Below are 21,745 nucleotides of genomic sequence, written 5' to 3' on the forward strand. Positions count from 1 at the left end.
GAGCAGCACACGGAAACACTGTTTACCTTCCCGCCGGAGTGGTACCTATTTATCTACTTGCACTTTGAGGTGCTTTCAAACTGCTAGGTGGGCAGGAGCAGGGACCGAGCAACGGGAGTTCACCCTGTCACGGGGATTCGAACCACCGACCTTCTGATCAGCAAGTCCTAGGCTCTGTGGTTTAACCCACAGCGCCAACCGCATCCCCAATACTTATATTAGGGTAATGCATACTCTGACATACTATAGGGTCAGTTACAGCTTTTCGAGTTCTTGCCTTGTTCTCATCTTTTAAGGAGATTTACAATTGTCCCTGGGCAAGATAAAGTGACTAACAAAATTAAATAATAATAATAATAATAATGACAACTCTACTGCCTGGGGCCGATGGGGACCCAACAACATGCAGAGCTCAGTGGCAGACCTTGAAGTCTCAAATTTCAGCGGTGCCCTGTGTGATGCTAAAATTTGGCACCTCTCGCCTTCCAATCTTCATTGTAGTTTTGGTGCCCCCTGAGGCTCCGTACGCAGTGTGACCAAACCTGTTGCTCTCCCCTAAATCCATCTCTGCAGAGGGCCACAGATTCCACAGCAGTGTAGTGGAAACATCAGAGAAATCTTTGGCTCTTCAGGCATTTTCCTTGACAGCCTCCTGAAAGTGCACACTTGAGTTTGATAAAACACCACTCTGCAACCATCTAGCTGGGCATCACTTTATCATAGCCTCCAGCTGTTTCTGATGACAACTCTTTGACTAGTGTACAAAAGTTCTGCTTGGTTGGTCCCATTTTTTAAGATCTGTCATTTGGGGAAGATAGTATTCCTTCACACATGGGTCTCATTTCCTGGATTTATGTGTCGAGTTCTCTTGTAAAATCCTGTTCAGAGAAACTATCAGGGATAGAATATATATGTTGGTGTCCTGAGAGTCACAGCTTTATTATGTTTCTATTGTGTAGTCCTGTAATAGATGAGCTTTACACCTGATTTCTATTTATATGCACGATCACCACTGATCCTTAAGAATGCAGGGATTGTTTGAGGCTGATTCTTGGAATCCTGCTAGTTCCAGTGTCTCTGCTTCAGAACGTTTGCATTTAAGCTTAAGATGTTTCAGGTTCACACCAACAAATCAAAAGTATGAATGCAACAAACGGGTTTCTGGAGGATTGTGCATCATACAGGAACACTCATTGTGATTGTCTGCATTTCCCTGTTAGGTGTATAGAGCCAAGTGAGACAGGACATTGCATAAATGCAGTTTAATGTACATTTTTTTAAATATGCAAACATCAGTCATGGAAGAAGCAGAGTAGCCCTGGAACCTCAGGAGGTGAGGAGCGAGAGTTTAACCCTCTACCCAATGAAAGTATCTCCTGGTGACTTTTCAAATTCCACAATTGTGGGGCCACCACTGAGAAGGCCTTGTTCTATATGCTGCTAACCTAATTGTCTTTGTCAGTGGGCACCTAAGCAGGGCCTCAGAATTGAATCTGAAGGCATGGATGTGCATGTGAGGCATAGAGGTGCATGTGGTCCCTCAAATAATCTGATCCCAAATCATTCAGGGTTTTAAAAGTCATCGCCAGCACTTTAAAACTGGACCTGGAAACGCACTGGCAATCAGTGCAAGTGGTAAGATATAGATGTAAATGAGCTCCAACCAGCCAGCTCCAGCTAGCAGCCAGGAAGCTGCATTTTGTGTGAGCTGAGGTTTCTGAACCATCTCTAAAGGCAGCCCTACATAGTACATGCAAGTTCCTAGGAGAAGACACAAAGCAGGGAGAAAGATGCCTACTTAAAGAGACCCAGTACGAGGTACAGAAGAACTTGTTGTAACCTAAAATAAATTGTTGAGCCCGATGAAGAATTCTGTGAAAGGCCAGAGCTAGCATATTTCTCTATCGGTTTGTTGTTGTTGTTTAGTCGATTAGTCGTGTCTGACTCTTCGTGATCCCATGGACCAGAGCATGCCAGGCACTCCTGTCTTCCACTGCCTCCCGCAGTTCCTCAAATTCATGTTGGGCCCTGTTGTTGTTGTCCATGGAGTTTTCTTGGCAGGGATACTGGAGTGGATTGCTGATTCCTTCTCCAGGTGGATCACATTTAGTCTAAACTCTCAGCTATGACCCGTCCGTCTTGGGTGGCCCTGCACGGCATAGCTCATAGCTTATCTGAGTTATTCAAGCCTCTTCGCCACAACAAGGCAGTGATCCATGAAGGGGATATCAGTTTGTAGAGTCCGCCAAACTTATAGGTACCACAAATAACCACAGCAAATTATTTTTAAGATACACCGCTTTGAGATTTTTTTCTGCAGTCAAGCACTATTTAAGTTTTAATAAACAAACACATAAAAGGGTGGTGTACTCTCATTCCCTTCCCTTTCTAAAGCACATGAAAACAGTCACCCAAAAGAAAAGCCTCTGGTGTGGATTGCACTGTGTCTAATCTCTGTGAGAAATTGCTTGTCCAAGTCTGTAACACTATGTGCTAATTATATACATACATAAATAATTTTATTTGTATGCCACCTATGTGCAGTTCGTGCTCAAAGCAGTTTACAATGTGAAAAGAATACATAACTACAACATAGCGGAAGTAGCCATAAACAATAAATGAAACCTTAAAAAACACACAACCAAACTGAACAATTTCTGTATAAATCATAAGATACAAAATAAAGATACAAAAACCACACCAACAAACAACCCCCTGCAACAAAAACCCCCAAACAGTGCCTCAACCCAAATGAGATGGACTTTGATTATAGAAGGATTATACTTGCCTTTGAACTAAAAACCCCCCACCTATCTGTAGTTTATCCTGGCTGGGGCTGATGGGAACTGTAGTCCAAAGCATGGGATGGGCACCAAGTTGATGAAGCCTTGTCTGGCAACACAGGGTTTAAGCCAATGACACTCCGTTACAATGAATAATATCCATTTATTTGGTTGCTATTTTCCAATTGAAAATGTCTGTGTATGTTTCCATTATCCTAAACATCTGAAAAGCTATAAAGTGCCTAAGCAAAATGTTACACTGTGTCTCTAGGGGCAACTTAGTTCTGTTAGGCTGTGGAATTTTTCAGAAGGCTTGAAACTGCTTAACAGCAGTTAACGGCCAGGCATCAGTTTCTAGAGAGCAGATTTTTTTTTACTGTAATAAACACAAAGCTTGAGGGATTCAATTTTGTACTTTTAAAACCACAAAATTTGTCTTGGACGCAGGGTCCTGGGGTCGATGGTAGTTGAATTACACGTCTGCTCAACTTGTGACCCATTAAACCAAACATGGCCACATATTGTACTCCTCCATTTTTGCAGTTCTAGGCAGGTAGCAAAAATATGGTTTATTGAGTCTCCGGTGGGATGCCATAGATGGTGTGTCAGCTGCACTGGTCTATTGTACTATGTCAAATCAGTAGAACAGTAACAGAGAAATTATATGCGTAGGGAGCTGAATTGATGATTCAAAAGCCCAACAGCTGTGCAGCCAATCCTCTCCCCGCCCCCTTAGTGTAGCATAATTCTTGGGTAAAGGTAAAGGGACCCCTGACCATTAGGTCCAGTCGTGGCCGACTCTGGGGTTGCGGTGCTCATCTTGCTTTATTGGCCGAGGGAGCCGGCGTACAGCTTCTGGGTCATGTAGCCAGCATGACTAAGCCGCTTCTGGCGAACCAGAGCAGTGCACGGAAACGCCGTTTACCTTCCCGCTGGAGCGGTACCTCTTTATCTACTTGCACTGGTGTGCTTTCGAACTGCTAGGTTGTCAGGAGCTGGGGCAGAGCAATGGGAGCTCACTCCATTGCAGGGATTCAAACCGCCAACGTTCCGATCAGCAAGCCCAAGAGGAACATGTTCTGGATTGCTCTCATCGTTCATGTGTGTGCCAGTGAAACCCAGTAGGCTTGGGTGTATGCTGTCACTCAGAATCCTTTGTGATATCTTGTATCCAATCCAATCTCTATACAATATTGGATCCAAAAGCTGACAGAATATGCCGAATTAGATGGTTTACCAGAAAAAATAAAGAATAAATCAAAACAGGAATTTGTTTCAAAATGGGAGGTTTTCAAAGAATATCTGAAAAATAAATATAGTAGATTAAATTCTGTTGCAGCATTCGAGGAACTTCAATAATAGTTGCAAGGTAGATATAAGAAATCAGATTTATTAAGAATACGTTTAATTATGATAAAAGTGTGTATTGGCAATAAGTAATATGAATTTGAAATATGGAATAGACAGGAGGTTGGGTCTTTAGTGTTAAGACCAATAGATGTTTTATTGTTTGCTAAGAAAACTATGTGTCTATGGTTATTCTTGTGAGTAATTTGGTATTTGTGGTTTTTTTTTCTTGTTGTGTCAATAAAAAACTTTATTCATTTTTTTTAAAAAAAGAATCCTTTGTGATAGCTCCTCAGCAGACATGGCACCATAGCAGACAGAAGGCAACAACATTTCCAGAATTTCAGGACTGTACCACACCTAGCAGAGGTGACGAGTTCTGCCTAACGGGGGGGAGGGGCTCGTCACATGCGTCTGGTGTCACATGTGTGACACACATGTGACTTAATGTGCGTTGGGAGGAGGCTTGGCCCCTCAAGATGGGGGGGGGGGGCTCAGCTCTGTCCCTACATACTTTGGGGTCGGGTGCTGAGGTGTCCTCAGCCCCATGCAGTTGGTGCCTATGACTCCAATGCATTTTCAACTTTCTAAATCAGAGTTACAAGACAGTAGTTTCAGTTTTGCAGCAAAGGTACTTTTGCAGTGTAATGCAGCTTACTCTAATTTCACTCATTCATTTGTTTGCTCTTTCATATACAGCTTACGTATTTTGTTTTCATCTTATCTCTGGAAGTTACAAAACATTAGTCAAAATTCAAGGCAAACAAGAACTTGAAAAACAGCTGCAAAATCAATTTGAAGTGCCCACTACAGGCCTGAGGTCCATATTATCTGCTCTGAATGCTTTGCCACATAATGCAGCTGAAGAGCTCTGTGAGCCTAACTGAATGACTTGGAAATGTTGCAGGCCATTTTAAAAAAACTTCATTTTTTAATAAGAATTCTGAAACATTATTTAGGGGGAATGAGGAGTACATTTAAACCAATTTAAGGTTTGTCTTTACCATGGCTTTTTACCTCACATAATTAGCTCATGAGTGCTGAAAAGCAGTGGTAAATTTGTTTCTTGCTTCTGGTTGTTCCACAAGACCAGCAAATTAAATGGGGAGGCTTATTGAAGTAAAGATTACGTAGACAGGGGGCAGGGGGACAGCCCCTGTATTTTTTGATTGAATAATGAAGCATTTGCTCTAAGAAACTCCATCACCAAGGTAGCCTATTTTAATATGTTTTAATGGGGTAGAAGTAAAGGAAAGACCTCGGGAAATCTTTGGCTCTTTGCTTCAGAGACGCATTACATATTATTTCTATAAAAGTTTTGCATTCCAGATGGAGTTGCTTGCCTAATTCATGTCACAAACTTTGACCCTTGAGTGTGAGCTTTGGTTTTGTATATAGTGTGTTCTTTTAGAAACTGCTCGTTTTTGAAACTGGGTAACTAGCAACACAGTTTATCAGGTAATAAATTATTGGAGAAACTTTACTCCGCGAAGGAATGTAATTAATACTGCTCCACGTAGAATTAACTGTTGCAGATGTTAATATTAGCAAATCGGCAACGGAGCAGGCTTCATATTTTTCTGGAGAACGAAAGGGATTCTTCTGTCAAATATAACGCACACATTTTGTTTTTGTAACTGGAGTTGGGTTTGAGTGCCGCTCTCAGAAGTTCTGAGTTCCAGAATCTGATAATTTCACCGTGGATTTTAAGCCAATTGTCAACACAACTCTGCCTTGCCTGCTGTCTTGCAAACGCTTGAGAAGCGCCATTCACTAAGAAGCTAGAGCTCAACCTATCAAGTTTCTCTTGAATAAGCTCCATTAAAATGAATGGGAGCAACACAAAAGCAGGGCTATTCCCTTAACAGGATGGACTCCAGCGCCTTACAGCTCTTGCCATGGTGGGTTTATTCGTCTTCAAGTGTGTCGCAGCCAGTGAGCGTGTCTTGAGAGAACTACAGTGGTACCTTGGTTCTCAAACGCCTTGGTATTCAAACACTGCAACCCCAGAAGTAAGTGTTCCGGTTTGCGAACTTTTTTTGGAAGCCGAATGTGCTCCATTTAGAGTGTTATTCTTCCGATTTGAGTGCCACACTTCCATTTTGAGTGTTGTGCTTCGATTTTGAGTGTTACACTGAGGTCTGTCTGTTTTTGCTATTTATTTTGTTGTTGTTTTTTGACAGCTCTTTTTGTTTTGTTTTTGTGACTGTGTGGAACCCAGTTCAGCTACCGATTGATTGATTGTGTGACTGCAGTACATTGTTTCTTGCTTTCATTTTATGGATCAATGGTCCCGTTAGTCAAATTCATGTTAAACTGCTGTTTTAGGGGTTGTTTTTAAAAGTTTGGAACGGATTAATCCATTTTGCATTACTTTCTATGGGAAAGCACTCCTTGGTTTCGGAACGCTTTGGTTTTAGAACGGTCTTCCGGAATGGATTAAGTTTGAGAACCAAGGTACCACTGTACTGGTATGTTAATAATAATTAAATAACTAATGACACATTTGCAGAGGGAGCTGCCAGCTATGTCTGCATGATTCACTGTTCTGCCCCTGCCACCTTCCTGTTTCCTTCTGCTAGGTGGGGGCTATTGACTCTTTTCATCTCCATATTCGGTGTCCATGCACTTTCAATGCAGAGATGCAGCAGTGTTATACCAGCTTAGAGTAGGCTGTCCCGTTGCACTTACACATGTTAATACTCCAGGTATATGTCATTTAAGTCTAAGTGTAATTTCCATTGCAATTTTAATGTCATTGTTGTTGTTGTTTAGTCGTTTAGTAGTGTCCGACTCTTCGTGACCCCATGGACCAGAGCACACCAGGCACTCCTGTCTTCCAATGCCTCCCGCAGCTTGGTCAAACTCATGCTGGTAGCTTCGAGAACACTGTCCAACCATCTCGTCCTCTGTCGTCCCCTTCTCCTTGTGCCCTCCATCTTTCCCAACATCAGGGTCTTTTCCAGGGAGTCTTCTCTTCTCATGAGGTGGCCAAAGTATTGGAGCCTCAGCTTCAGGATCTGTCCTTCCAGTGAGCATCAGGGCTGATTTCCTTCAGAATGGAGAGGTTTGATCTTCTTGCAGTCCATGGGACTCTCAAGAGTCTCCCTCCAGCTCCATAATTCGAAAGCATCAATTCATCAGCAACCAGCCTTCTTTATGGTCCAGCTCTCACTTCCATACATCACTACTGGGAAAACCATAGCTTTAACTATATGGACCTTTGTCAGCAAGGTGATATCTCTGCTTTTTCAGATGCTGTCTAGGTTTGTCATTGCTTTTCTCCCAAGAAGCAGGCGTCTTTCATGACTGCTGTCACCATCTGCAGTGATCATGGAGCCCAAGAAAGTAAAATCTCTCACTGCCTCCATTTCTTCCCCTTCTATTTGCAAAGAGGTGATGGGCCCAGTGGCCATGATCTTAGTTAATGTCATTACTGTGTTTTTAAATGGAAGGTGGGTATAGAAGTGTTTTAAATAAATAAGTGGAACCCAGGGCTGGGTGATACCTGTTTTTCAACATTGTGATACATCAGCAGCTGAATATCATTATGTACTGATATATCACAATGTCTGAAATTGCCCAGCCCTAACCCATACTGCTCCTGCTTGCAGGAGCCAGAGTGGCATGGGGTTTGCTCAGCTCAGTGAGCTGAGCAAGCCCCTCTAGCGTTCTGCCTCCCGTGAGGTGGAACTGTGAGGGGGCTTCATCAACTGAGGGTAGGGAGGGAAGCCGCCATGTATCACCAGCTCAAATTGCCAAGATCAGCTGAAGAGGTGGGTGGTTTAAGGAAGCCCTCTTCCCAACTGATCAAGCGATTAGATCTGGCTTCCTGGCCTCTGTCAGTACAGAGCAAGAAGGAGGCAGGCAGACTAGAGTGAGTGTGTTGGCGGAGGCTGGTTTCACCAGCTCAAAAAGTCTGAAACCAGTATCGCAGTTTGGCCGTCGTATCTGTTTTAGTCAATTACAGTGGTACCTCGGGTTAAGTACTTAATTCATTCCGGAGGTCCGTTCTTAACCTGAAACTGTTCTTAACCTGAAGCACCACTTTAGCTAATGGGGCCTCCTGCTGCTGCCGCGCCGCCGAAGCACAATTTCAGTTCTCATCCTGAAGCAAAGTTCTTATCCTGAAGCACTATTTCTGGGTTAGCGGAGTTTGTAACCTGAAGCGTATGTAACCTGAAGTGTATGTAACCCAAGGTACCACTGTAATTGTAATATCGCCCAGCTCTAGTGGAACCTACTAGTTCAGAGGAAGCATCCATCTGAATATGAGTTGCTGAGTAACAGCAGTGGTGATGGGTTATTGCCTTTATCTTCTGCTTAATGGCTTCTTATTTAGCTAGTTAAGCAATGTATATAAGCCTTCATATTACAAAGAAAATCTCTAGGTGACTTGCTACATCCCCAAATATTACAAATACAGTCGTACCTTGGTTCTTGAACTTAATCCATTCCGAGAGTCCATTCGACTTCCAAAACTGTTTGAAAACCAAGCACGGTTTCTGATTGGCTGCAGAAGCTTCCTGCACTCAAGCGGATGCTGCATTGGACATTCGGCTTCCGAAAAACGTTCGCAAACCAGAACACTTACGTCTGAGTTTGCGGCATTTGGGAACCGATTTGTTTGACAACTAAGCCATTCCAGAACCAAGGTACTGCTATACGGTGGTACTTCGGACAGGGAACTTAATTCATTCCGGAGGTCTGTTCTTAACCTGAAGCACCACTTTAGCCAATGGGGCCTCCCACTGCGGTACAATTTCTGTTCTCATCCTGAAGCAAAGTTCTTAACCCGAGATACTATTTCTGGGCTAGCGGAGTCTGTAACCTGAAGCGTCTGTAACCCGAGGTACCACTGTAATACCTTCTTAAAGGCATCTAGTTCACAGCTGGACAGTTCTTCTCATCTAGAAGGGTTCTTCTTTCATTCCAAATGTCCTCTGTGCACAGGTAGTTTCTACCCTTCCATGCTCAAAGCCATAATTAATGTTTAACTATGGTTTTACATGAATGTACAGTTTGTGGTTGTTCCTGCCACTGCATGGCCAGAAGTCGAGGAGGAGTGAAGTGGGGACTTTTGAGCAGCTTGCTACTCATTCACATTTAAACATAGTTAAACATTTACTATGGTTTAAAGTGATGGGCAAACACAGTTGTAACCTCTTTCCTCTGTGAGCGAAGAGTCAGATGCCTCCAAATGTAATTTGCAAGAGTCTTTGTTCAGCGCTCTCTTGCCAATTTTACTGAAATGGCAAAAAAGGAGATGTGGAATAAGCATTAGTATTTCAGGAAAGGATTAGAAATAGCATTGATTGTTGAGCTTCCAACATTATGCAGTCCACCAACTGTGTTAAAATCTGAATGGAGAAAATAAATGGGAAGCCAGCATTTGCTATTTATTTCGCCTTTTTATTATATATATAATGTTGTTATGCTTCTGATTAATGGATTTAGGAAGTTTGGAAGACTGTAAATAGGAAACAGATGCCACAGATCTTTTGCTCGTAATTTTTATTTCCTTTATTTTACAAAGAGCACTACTGTGTTTTGAAAAACAAAATTAAAGCACACTAGTCACTACCACTTAGCCACTATCCTGAATTACTGTAGTGGTAAGAATGTTTAGAGTACAGTATTAGGAAAAGATTTACTTCTTGGCAAAAGTTGAGATGCTTGGATTAACAAAAGTCAACAAACCTATTTGGGGGTTATATTTGAAAGTTGAGTCTTCTACAGCCTTTAAATCGGAAGCAATAAAAACCAATTTTTGACTTTGAAGAATTCACGCAGCAGTTATTCAGATTCTAATTGATCTGGCTTTTGTTGAAACTCTTATCCCTTTATAATATTTACAAGCTGATTAGCTCAGCCTGGATAGTTCAACTGGTTAGAGCGTGGTGCTGATAATGCTAAGGTTCCAAGTTCAATCCCTGTATGGACAGCTGCATATTCCTGCGTTGCCGGGGGGTCAGACTAGATCCTCAGGGACCCTTCCAGCTTGACAATTCCATTATCTTACTCTTCATTCATTTGTATTTGCTCTATGACTCATAATTAGGGTGCATTTGGGGAAGTGGTCCTTCTCAGTTGAGTTCTAGCTGGGCAGGGTTGGATTTTCTGAGTTCTGACGGTATTTGATATTGATCCAGAGCAGAACTCCAACGTATACAGCGGCTAACAGATTGAGGTTGAATCCTGACAAGACAGAAGTACTGTTTTGGGGGGACAGGAGGCGGGCGGGTGTGGGGAATTCCCTGGTCCTGAATGGGGTAACTGTGCCGCTGAAGGACCAGGTGCGCAGCCTGGGAGTTATTTTGGACTCACAGCTGTCCATGGAGGCGCAGGTTAATTCTGTGTCCAGGGCAGCTGTCTACCAGCTCCACCTGGTACGCAGGCTGAGACCCTACCTGCCCGCGGACTGTCTCACCAGAGTGGTGCATGCTCTAGTTATCTCCCGCTTGGACTACTGCAACACACTCTACGTGGGGCTCCCTTTGAAGGTGACCTGGAAACTGCAATTAATCCAGAATGCGGCAGCTAGACTGGTGACTGGGAGTGGCCGCCGGGAGCACATAACACCGGTTCTGAGAGATCTGCATTGGCTCCCAGTATGTTTCCGAGCACAATTCAAAGTGTTGGTGCTGACCTTTAAAGCCCTAAACGGCCTAAGGCCTGTATACCTGAAGGAGCGTCCCCATCCCCATCGTTCATCCCCATCACTGAGATCCAGCGCCGAGGGCCTTCTGGCGGTTCCCTCATTGCCAGAAGTGAGATTACAGGGAACCAGACAGAGGGCCTTCTCGGTAGTGGTGCCCACCCTGTGGAACACCCTCCCTTCAGATGTGAAGGAAATAAGCAGCTATCCTATCTTTAAAAGACATCTGAAGGCTGCCCTGTTCAGGGAATTTTTTAATATTTAACGCTGTACTGTTTTTAACACTTAATTGGGAGCCGCCCAGAGTGGCTAGGGAAACTCAGCCAGATGGGCGGGATATAAATAATAAATTATTATTATTATAGTTAGCAGAGTAAAAACTTAAACATGTTGCAGGATTCCCCCCAAAAATAGACCAGAGGCAATTAATATTTCATCCAGCAGAGCTTGCCTGCTACTGAAGGCAAATGAGCATAATGGTCACAAATCCAATACATTCAGGACTGGCACTGCCCAAAAGAAATCCAGTTGCAGCAGGTTTAATTTAAACTTACAATAACTTATAATAAGACTAAACACCACACCAGAAGAAAGAGAGATAAAAGGAGAAAGAGCTCCTTCTGGACTTTTATAGTCAGCATGACCTTGATAGAAAAGATAACAGAACCATTCTCTGAAGGAATAACCCAAACATCATGAACCTTCTGCTTGTTTATTTCACATGGAGAAGCTTCCAGAACCCTCTTGAATTAATTAGAATAGGAAAGATCTCTACACATCAGATCAATACCTTCTGCACTAAGAAATGCAAAGTGACAGTTCGGACTCGGGGACAACAGTATATTGCATAAAAGTAATCGGCATGTACCGTAGTTAACATCTCTAATGAGTTTTATCATTGGATTCCTGTCCCAGCAATTTATATAGGCCCTTACAGTCACCCCTTAGTACATGTTGCATAGACCAAAGTTTGTATTGGAGTGGGGAATGAAGGTTGAATCTGGCCTCAATCATATTCTTGTTTCTTAATTTCCCATTGTAATTACAGTATACAGAATACAGCTTCAAGGCTTTTCTTGGTTCTTTTCAATATTGGCTGAAGTTAACTTGTTTTGTGATGACTTGACTGTAAAGCTTTATTAGAGCGATTCCTTCTGAACAGATTGAGGTTTGCTTTGTTATTTCCAAGTGCTGCATTTACAGAGCTCTTAATATTTGTTTTGTTTTATTTCATTTCTGCGAGTTCCCCTTGGGTTCTAGGCTCGAGGAATAAAATGTGCGGCAAGGATGTGGATATTTTTCATTAAAATGGAGCTACAAAATAAAATATAACATTTAAAAAGTCTCTCCAATTGAAGTATAAACATTGCTTTTGAATTCTTTTTTCTCAAGGGTGACTTCTAACCCAGCTGTTTCCCCCCAGCCCAGAGCCGATTCCTTTCCTTTCGGCTCTGTCTAGATGGTTTGACTACCAAGAAAAACACAGGCAAACTTGTACAAACACACACATAATCTTTGAAAATCCCGAGGAAAATGTGTTGCACGTCAGTGTCATAGAAAGATATATTTGACTGATTATCTCCTTTTAAAAAACAAAAAAAACAAAACCAACTATCATCTTGGGAATGTTGCGGGGATGGAGCAGAAATATTGCTATTTGCAACACACATTTTTTTTGTAAAAGATTACCTATGTTTTAGGACAGGCTTATCCAACATCCAGATGTTGTGACTCCGGGTACCATCAGCCCCATGGCCAGTGGTTAGGGATGATGGGATCTGAGGTCCACTAAATCTGGGGAGGCACCGCAATGGCTACTCTTGTTTTAGAAACAGAGCCCTGCAAAGAGATAGCTGAGTATGTTATACGACTGGCCAGCTTGGCTAAACCTGGGAATGGCAGTGGCTCTAGAGCAGCATTCGCCAACGTGGCTCCATCCAGATGTTTTGGACTATATCTAGTTCTGCTGAGATCTTTTAACTGGAGATGCTGCAGGTTGCATCCGGAACATTCCGTATTCAAAACAGGGGACTCTGTGGTTCTTCTAGGCTAGTGTTTTCCAAACTTGGGTCTCCAGCTGTTTTTGGACTACAACTCCCATCATCCCTAGCTAGTAGGCCCAGTAGTAAGGGCTAATGGCACTTGTAGTTCAAAAACAGCTGGAGACCCAAGTTTGGAAAACACTGTTTTAGGCCAGCCAGCTTGAGACCAGGTTGCAGTCAGGTTTTCTGCGTTGCTGCGGAACTGCCAACTATGTGAAACCCATATTATATATATTGGTAGATATTTCTGTTGCACTAAGTGGTCTGTATAGTTAAAGCTATGGTTTTCCCAGTAGTGATGTATGGAAGTGAGAGCTGGACCATAAAGAAGGCTGATCACTGAAGAATTGATGCTTTTGAATTATGGTGTTGGAGAAGACTCTTGAGAGTCCCGTGGACTGCAAGAAGATTCAACCTCTCCATTCTGAAGGAAATCAGCCCTGAGTGCTCACTGGAAGGACAGATCCTGAAGCTGAGGCTCCAATACTGTGGCCACCTCATGAGAAGAGAAGACTCCCTGGAAAAGACCCTGATGTTGGGAAAGATGGAGGGCACAAGGAGAAGGGGACGACAGAGGACGAGATGGTTGGACAGTGTTCTCGAAGCTACCAGCATGAGTTTGACCAAACTGCAGGAGGCAGTGGAAGACAGGAGTGCCTGGCGTGCTCTGGTCCATGGGGTCACGAAGAGTCGGACACGACTAAACGACTAAACAACAACAAAGTGGTCTTATTCCCAAGATCAAGGTGAAATGTTCTGCATCCCTTTGAATTCTTTGCAAATGATTGTTCCAGTTGAAAAGGTACTTCACCTGGCTGACCGTAACCTGAGCTGAGCATTCCTGCATGCTTCTGTGCCGCAAAACAGGGTTTAAAACCTTCGTAGGAATATTAAATATGGAGGCGAGCACAGGTGCATGACTTCTGGCTTCCATGTTATTTGCATAATAGTGGGCTACTAATTGAAGTGGAGAATGGTCAGGCAGCCAAGCATGAAGAGATAAGAGCTTTGTAGTGAAGAGTGCTCACTTAAGGCTCCCCTCCCCTTACGAGCGCTGTATTCATTCATTGTTGCTAACCGCGCCACCTGTTAGCTAAAGTGCACAGGTACGCATTTCTTCCTGCCCTTTTCCTCGCTGAGATAATTTTAAGTGGAGCGTTGGCCAGTCATCTTTTGTTGAAGCCTTCAGCAGTTGAGAGAGGAAGAAAGCTATCCTCAGAGGTGTTGTCCATAATCAAGACAAGATGTTGGTTTCTGTTGCTGGAAATGGAATGTGGGGGAAAGTGTCTGTCGAGGATGTTAACTTTCACTTGCTGCCTAAGTGTTTCAACTGGCTTAAGAAAAATACTCTTAACATAACGTTCTTATTTATATGGCTCGGGACCTGGGTACTTAGAATCATAGAATCATAGAATCATAGAATCATAGAATGACCATCTTTTCTTGCATGCACTTTCTCTTGCATTAAGAACCTTTGCATGATTTTTCCCCGGCTGGAACTCTCCAGAATTCAGTTCTGACACCTCTCAGGTGGCTTTCACTGCCATTACAAGAGAACAAGGGAGGCGTTCATGGTGAGTTCCAGCACCCCCTCTTTAAAAATAAGATGCCTGGGCACCCTCACTTTCCGAATTTCGGTGAATGGCAACTGTTCAAATGGTCTTTTGTGCTGTATTACCTTAAACCAAGGGTGGCGCTGTGGGTTAAACCACAGAGCCTAAGACTTGTCGATCAGAAGGTCAGCGGTTCGAATCCCCGTGAAACCAGAGCAGCGCACGGAAATGCCGTTTACCTTCCCACCTGAGCGGTACTATTTATCTACTTGCACTTTGACGTGCTTTCAAACTGCTAGGTTGGCAGGAGCAGGGACAGAGCAACGGGAGCTCACCCCGTCGTGGGGATTCGAACCGCCGACCTTCTGATCGACAAGCCCTAGGCTCAGTGGTTTAGACCACAGCACCACCTGCGTCCCAATGGATTATTAAACAGTGCTTTATTTGAAAGAAGTTGTTTATTTTAAAATTGTTGTGATTTTTTTGGTGTTGGATCATATTATTACTATGTGTGTGATCTTTGCTGTCTATTTTGTTGTTTCTTCAGCTTCTAAACTGCCTTGTGCATAGTAATATAGAAAGGTAGTATATTAAATCAAAGGGAAATGAAGTTATTGTCAGGCCCAATGTACTTGGGTCTATGTGTTAAGCAGCCCAGAATGTTTTGCATGTTGGGTCAGTATGAATCATGGCAAACGTAGCCTCTGCAAAATCACCTTTGCATGAAATTTCTGTGTCCATGGAGGACTCCTACTGCCATTCTTGCTAGTCAGAGGTTTCCCAGCATTTGCTGTGTCCGCCCTTTTTGTCAGAGTGAATTTCTTTCTCATTTCTCTTTACAACCTCCCTTGTGATCAGGAATATGAATATTTCAGGTGGAAATTATGTAAGAAATGACTTGTGTAAAAGTTTAGGAGCTAGATTTTGCTCTTTTTCGGAAGAAACCTCTGTGATTTTTGAGCAAGAGTTGCAAAAGCTGATTGCTTGTTTGCATAGCTTCATAGGAACTTTTCACTTGGGGAGCGAAAAGTTGAAAATCTCTTGAGGTTACTATTACCATTAGTTTTTGCTAAGCTTTTAATTTGTTACTCTTCCATAAGTGTTGTTTAGGTCTTGATAAGTATCTCTACTTTGATGTGATACTTTCCAGGGCCTGCTATGTCGCTAGGACTAAAGCCTTGTATCGCAAAAGTGCTTAATAACAGATGCAGTATTTTTCCTTAAAATAGATTAATATTATGATTTGATCTAAAAGTGTTTATTTTTAAAAGTGCCTTTTACACAGTGTGATCCAAGGTTCATGCACTCCTGATACTTTTGATGTCTGTGCTTCTTAGATTTTGCGTAGTTATTTCTCCAATTGCTGCCTGTGAAAATATATTTATAACAAGATTCCAAGGCTCTTGAGACCACAAGCTTTCCCCACATGCATCTTTGAAAAAGCAAGTTCCGTGTTAGGAAAGCTCAAACTTCCAGAGTTTAGAGGGCTTCAAACATGAATGGAGAAATACTGAAGTTGACCAATTGCTATGTGTTCTGTGCTCTAATCGTGTGAAGAGTACAATCATAGAATTGTAATTTGGAAGGGACCCTGAGGCTCATCTAGTCCAACCCCCTGCAATGCAAGTATCTCAACCCTTGGTTACCCATCCAATTTGAAACCACACCGGACCCTGCTTAGCTTTTCAAATGTGCTAGAAGCTTTATTGCTGTACCACATCAGCCCATTAAACAATGATAGACACAATAGCTTCCTTGTGGGATGTTTATCTTTAAAAATCACATTATTCTGGATATAGGGGTGTTGTCCAATGTATGGACATTACTGATTTGTCCACACAGATTTGTGTCGAACACTATATAAACCACAATCTATATATGGTCAAAACATTAGGCTAATCAAATCACTTGTTTCTTCATTTAGCCTTTATGCAGGCTTCCAATTTCCAGTTCTTAATATTACGCAGTGCAAGCCTTAAAACATTTACATTTAATACAAGTGTCCCATTTTAAACTTATATGTCAGCGTATAATAGGGAAATGAGACTATATTGGTTATCGCTGAGCCAGTTCTTCCCCCGTTCCATCTGCTTTTTTGAGGCAAGATTAATCATTCCAGTCTCCATGTCACTTCCTTGTTTTTTAAGCTTACCCAGAAATAAGTGATGTTTCTCCCGAGTATAAATTTTAACTGTTTAAAATGGCAAAAGGCAATTATTGCGAATAAAAATTACGGACAGCAACTAAATCTTTACCAAATACAATTCAAACAGCCGTCTGGTTTTCATTTTAAAAAGTATTGCTAAATTATACCCACTTAGCAATCCTGCCTAATAGCTATTGAAGTGACCCTGGGCCGGCCTAAGACATTTTGATACCTGAAGATGGCACTTCTACTCACTCCATGTATGAATGTTGACAGGTTTGGAAGTTGAGTTTTACTTAAAATGAAGAAGAGGAAGAGGAAGAGGAGGAGGAGGAGTTTGGATTTGATATCCCTCTTTATCACTACCCTAAGGAGGCGGCTAACAATCTTTCCCTTCCTCCCCCACAACAAACACTCTGTGAGGTGTGTGAGGCTGAGAGACTTCAGAGAAGTGTGTCTAGCCCAAGGTCACCCAGCAGCTGCATGTGGAGGAGCAGGGAATCGAACCCGGTTCACCAGATTACGAGTCCACCGCTCTTAACCACTACACCATGCTGGCTCTTGATGAGTGCTGAGGCAGCATCTTCCAATGACAGCTGAGATTTATATTTGTTTATATTTATCTATCACCAGCCCAGAGACGCGGGTGGCGCTGTGGGTTAAACCACTGAGCCTAGGGCTTGCCGATTGGAAGGTCGGCGATTCGAATCCCCGCGATGGGGCGAGCTCCCGTTGCTCGTACCCACCTCCTGCCAACCTAGCAGTTCAAAAGCACATCAAAGTGCAAGTAGATAAATAGGTACCGCTCCGGCGGGAAGGTAAACGGTGTTTCCATGTGCTGCTCTGGTCATGCTGGCCACATGCCCCAGAAAAACTGTCTGCGGACAAACGCCGACTCCCTCGGCCTGCAAAGCACGATGAGCGCAGAAACCCCAGAGTCGTTTGCAACTGGAGTTAACTGTCAGGGGTCCTTTACCTTTACCTTATCACCAGCCTAACACCAGAATACAGTTATACGTCGTGATGTTGAAAAGCGGCGGGAGGAACAAGCTGCATTGGCCCCGTGAAGTGCTGGGGTGAAATCGCCTCAGCTCTGTTAGTGGGAGGCAAGTTCCACCCGCAATATACCACTAGGTGAAGGCGCCATTGCGTTATGCCTTCAAACTGGTCCTGGGCGATGTATCAATACATTGCCCAGTCCTAATAGCTAGAAGCCATCATCGCATCTTAAAGTAACAAATTCAATAAATCAGGCATGTCCAACAGTCAATCGTGTGATCCTGATTGACCCCCCCCCCAATAAGCAACAACTTTGGGTCTTTCTCCCCCCAGAAAGCTCAACCGCTTTGGGTCTTCCTCCCCAACAACATGGTCAATCCAATGAGTAGATCACTGCCAGTTTTTTTATAGTGGGAGTAGATCACTATCCCTTAGGAGTTGGACATGCCTGCAAGAAATGAATGATGTGCAATGGCTCGTCAACTGATTTCTGATCATTTGCCTGATTTCCGATAATTTATTGCTGTGAGTTGTGTGTTTTATCGTGAATCCAGAATTCAGGGCAAGGTCCTCTCTTCATGTTAGCTCTGCTAATCACATTAGGAAGCACGCTGAAACACTTCCTTAAAATAATTTTTTTTAAAAACCACCCTTGACAGCAGTGATGTTTTTTCTTTTTCTTTTAATGAACTTAGCCTAGAGCTGATAAAAGAACCTTTTAAAAAAAGTTGTGAATGTTGGATAAATGACAGGACCACGTTGCTGGTAGCTTGCTGTTAACTGTTTGTAATATCAGTGCCAATATTATGTCAGGTGTAGGTTTCTCCTTGTCAGCCAAAGCTGTGATAACCATGGAAACTGTTCAAATAAAGTGCATAAGCAACCAAAATATTTTCTAAAAAGAGAGAGAGCCTTGGCTTTGTAGAGTTTCGCATATCATATACTGAGTGTAGTTTTTGCAATTACTTGTTCATTTTATTAAACAATAAAATACGTGGGATTAAGGCCCTTCCAGAGGTATTTCCTGTACATTAGATTATGTAAGTAGCAATCAAGAGTTTTATAGCACATTTCTCAATTGAGTGTGTGCCAAATATGTCAGAAATGGTAAGAGTTTAAGCTTTCTTTTAAAAAGTAGCTTCCTAATCCAATTAGTCATTGTAAAGAGTAGCTCTCTCTTAACCCAATCCATGCGCGGGGAGAGTGAAAGCTTATATTTCTTCCTTCATAAATAGAAGTGCAATGTTCCACTTGTATGAAATTCCTCTGTAACTCAAGGGTGGTTTGCCCTGGATGGATCTCTGAATGCTTTAGGCCAACTCCCAAGAGACTGTGATCTACTCACAGAATGAAAAACTGGCAGTGATCTACCACTATTTGGGAGGGGTTCAGGAAGGAAAGTCAAGAGTTGTTTACCTTTTTGGGGGGGTTCAGATCAAAGTTGTTGAGCTTTTTAAAGTGGGGCAGGTAAAAAAAGGTTGAGCTTTCTTTAGGGGGAAAAGGTAAAAGTCTCTCAACAAAAGATCGCTCAGGAAACAATCAGGCTCACAGTGAAAACTCCATCTTCTGATCATACGCAAATGGAGGACGGGGAGAGGGGGCGGGGCCAGATGCTCTTTTCCCCCTGAAAAGGAAAAAGGGACTTGACCAGTCGATCGTCGTTGACTTGTTGGACATCCAGTTTAGAGGATTTTCTAGGAGACTAAGCTGATGGTCCTGTCAGATTCCTGGCCTGGCTGTGGAACATTGCTCCTTAGCATCCTCTGTGGTGTTGTGGAGTCCAGTTTGTTTCCTGTCATTCTACAGAGCTACAGGCTATGCATCAAACTGGACAAAGATTCGAATGCAAATGGTGCAAGTCTCACTTGAAGGTTGACTGAACACTGATTAGTGCAGATAAATTGTGCTTATCAAGCAGAGGTGGAATGTTCTGTCAATTTGGATTCCCTCGGTTTCTCATTTTTCCAGTGATAAATATAGTTCTCTGCGTACCTGCAGCAATTTGTGATTTTTAAAAAAAAATAAAAACAAGTCCTCGTAACAATGCGATGGGATTTTCTTGTGAATTCCTCCTCTGTACACAGTTTGGACTAATGTAATTTTTTTTGCAAGCAATGTTCCCCACTGTGTTTTTCTATGCTATTTTCACCAATATGTTAGTGAAAGTAAAGTAGAAGTTCAAGAGCTTCCAGAAGAATAGAACATGGAGTTAGAATATGCTGTACAACACCCCACCCCCCCAAAAAAATCAGAAAGATGCTTTAGAAGCCATGCAGAATGTTTATTTAGATTTAAAATGGAGATTGGCTCAGCAAAATTTTGGGTATACTCTACAATGTCTTTATAGGAAGGCACTGTCTAATTCAGATAGATGCTGGAAGTGTAATGCTTTAAGTCGTTTATATACTGTCATCTTTTGTATATTATTTACTACAAAGGTGTCAATCATGCATTCTCAGTGTATTTTAATTTTCAATTTTCCTTACTCTACTTGTTAATTCATTGCAATGCTGTTATAATTGATTTTTATAGTTCGATGACTAAGCCCTTTGGGGACAAAACGTCTGATTACCGGAGCGACATCTGAGCACTGAACCACTGATCAGGGGACTCTTTACTTACTGTGATTGCAATTATTTAAAATAAAACCTGTTTTGGAAAGAAACTGCTTTTGCCATTTTATGGGCATTTATCATTTGTTTACAGATAGTTGCCTTGATGATATTATCTTGTGTCTGTTGGAGGTGTAATGCTGGCAATTCCTCAGTGATAAACATGATGTGGGCATGTCCAGTGATATATTTTTTTTGGTGTAAAGTTGTTGTCCTTATCAATTTTGTATTAGTGAAATCCTTGAAGTTTGTGGACGTTCATGTACTTCTAAATTATATTAATGGACAGCAAGAATGGATTTTACGTGCCCTAAGAGCCACTAAGAGATTTATACTTTGAGCCTGGAAGGATAAATATGTTGGGATACTGCCAGGGAGACAAAGTCCATCATGACTCCATGTCGTCTCCGGACGTCCATCGATCTCCCGTAGACACACAGTATCAGCAATTAGTGACACGAGCTCCAGAAATAGCTTGCCACATTCCAGAGCCGTGCACGCTCTATCACCAGATAAAGCACACAGCGAAAGATGCACTCAGGAGAGCATTATTTAGAAGTTTATTTCTGCGTTGATCAGAACAAAGAAAAACATGACTGCCTGCTTCAGTGTTCCGGCTCAGAGAGAGAGAAACGAAAGCAAAGACACAACAGAAAAATCCTGTGAAACAGGAAATGTGCAGGCTGTGACACAAACATCCTGCTCCCTTTTAAGGTGGAACGGAAATATCCTAACAAAATAACCCCAATCTATTACGCAGTGGTTTGGTGACCTTAATGTACTTGCTGCATTTGAATGTACTTTCTATTTTTCTTGGATCCAGATTTGGGCAATTGGACAGCATATATTACTCTTACGAGTAAACTAATTTGGGTGTATTGATTTTTACATGTACTGTTAATGTAAGTTGGCAGGTCCCCCCCTTCCCCCTGTGTTTCCTTTCCTTCCTTCTTTCCTTCCTTCCTTTTCTTTTTTCTTTAATGAATTTGCAATAAAACAAAGAAATTAAAAAAAGAATGCTAAAAAAATAAAAAGTTGATCAGCAGAATCCAGTAATTAGCAGTTTTTGTACAAAAATAGGTTTTTTAGTAAGAGTCTACAATAAGTTGTAGATGGGGTCTCTGGGATAACAGGTGAAATCACTTTACCTTAAATTACCTGTACCAGATTTAAAATGAAAGTGAGAAATCAGTCCTCACTTTTAAGGTGCTTTTGAAATGTTTAAATGGATTTTGTTTTAAATCGATTCCATGGCTAAATAACATTTACATTTGGCTGAATCTATTTGGTGATTTTTCTGAATTCTGAACTGTGGTCCCCTCCCCATAACAATATTCATACATCATGCAAAGCATGCAAAGGTGCTTCTTTATGTGATAAATAAAACCTAACCAGCACCCCTTAACAATCAGGGATGCACATCTTGGTGCACATCACTGAGGATGAGCCAGAAGCGCCACATCATCCTTCATCTATAATAATAATAATAATAATAATTTATTATTTATACCCCGCCCATCTGGCTGGGTTTCCCCAGCCACTCTGGGCGGCTTCCAAAAGAATATTAAAATACTGTGATACATCAAACATTAAAAGCTTCCCTAA

General features: G+C 42.2%; 1 protein-coding gene across 3 annotated transcripts in view; it reads left to right on the forward strand.

Moving 5' to 3' along the window:
* CFAP299 (cilia and flagella associated protein 299) overlaps positions 1 to 21,745 on the forward strand; it is a 327,350-nt gene that overhangs the window by 79,011 nt on the left and 226,594 nt on the right. The window lies entirely within an intron of this gene.

The sequence above is a fragment of the Podarcis tiliguerta genome (assembly GCF_965153285.1).
Source record: "Podarcis tiliguerta genome assembly, chromosome: 9".
In the NCBI taxonomy this organism is placed as follows: domain Eukaryota; kingdom Metazoa; phylum Chordata; class Lepidosauria; order Squamata; family Lacertidae; genus Podarcis; species Podarcis tiliguerta.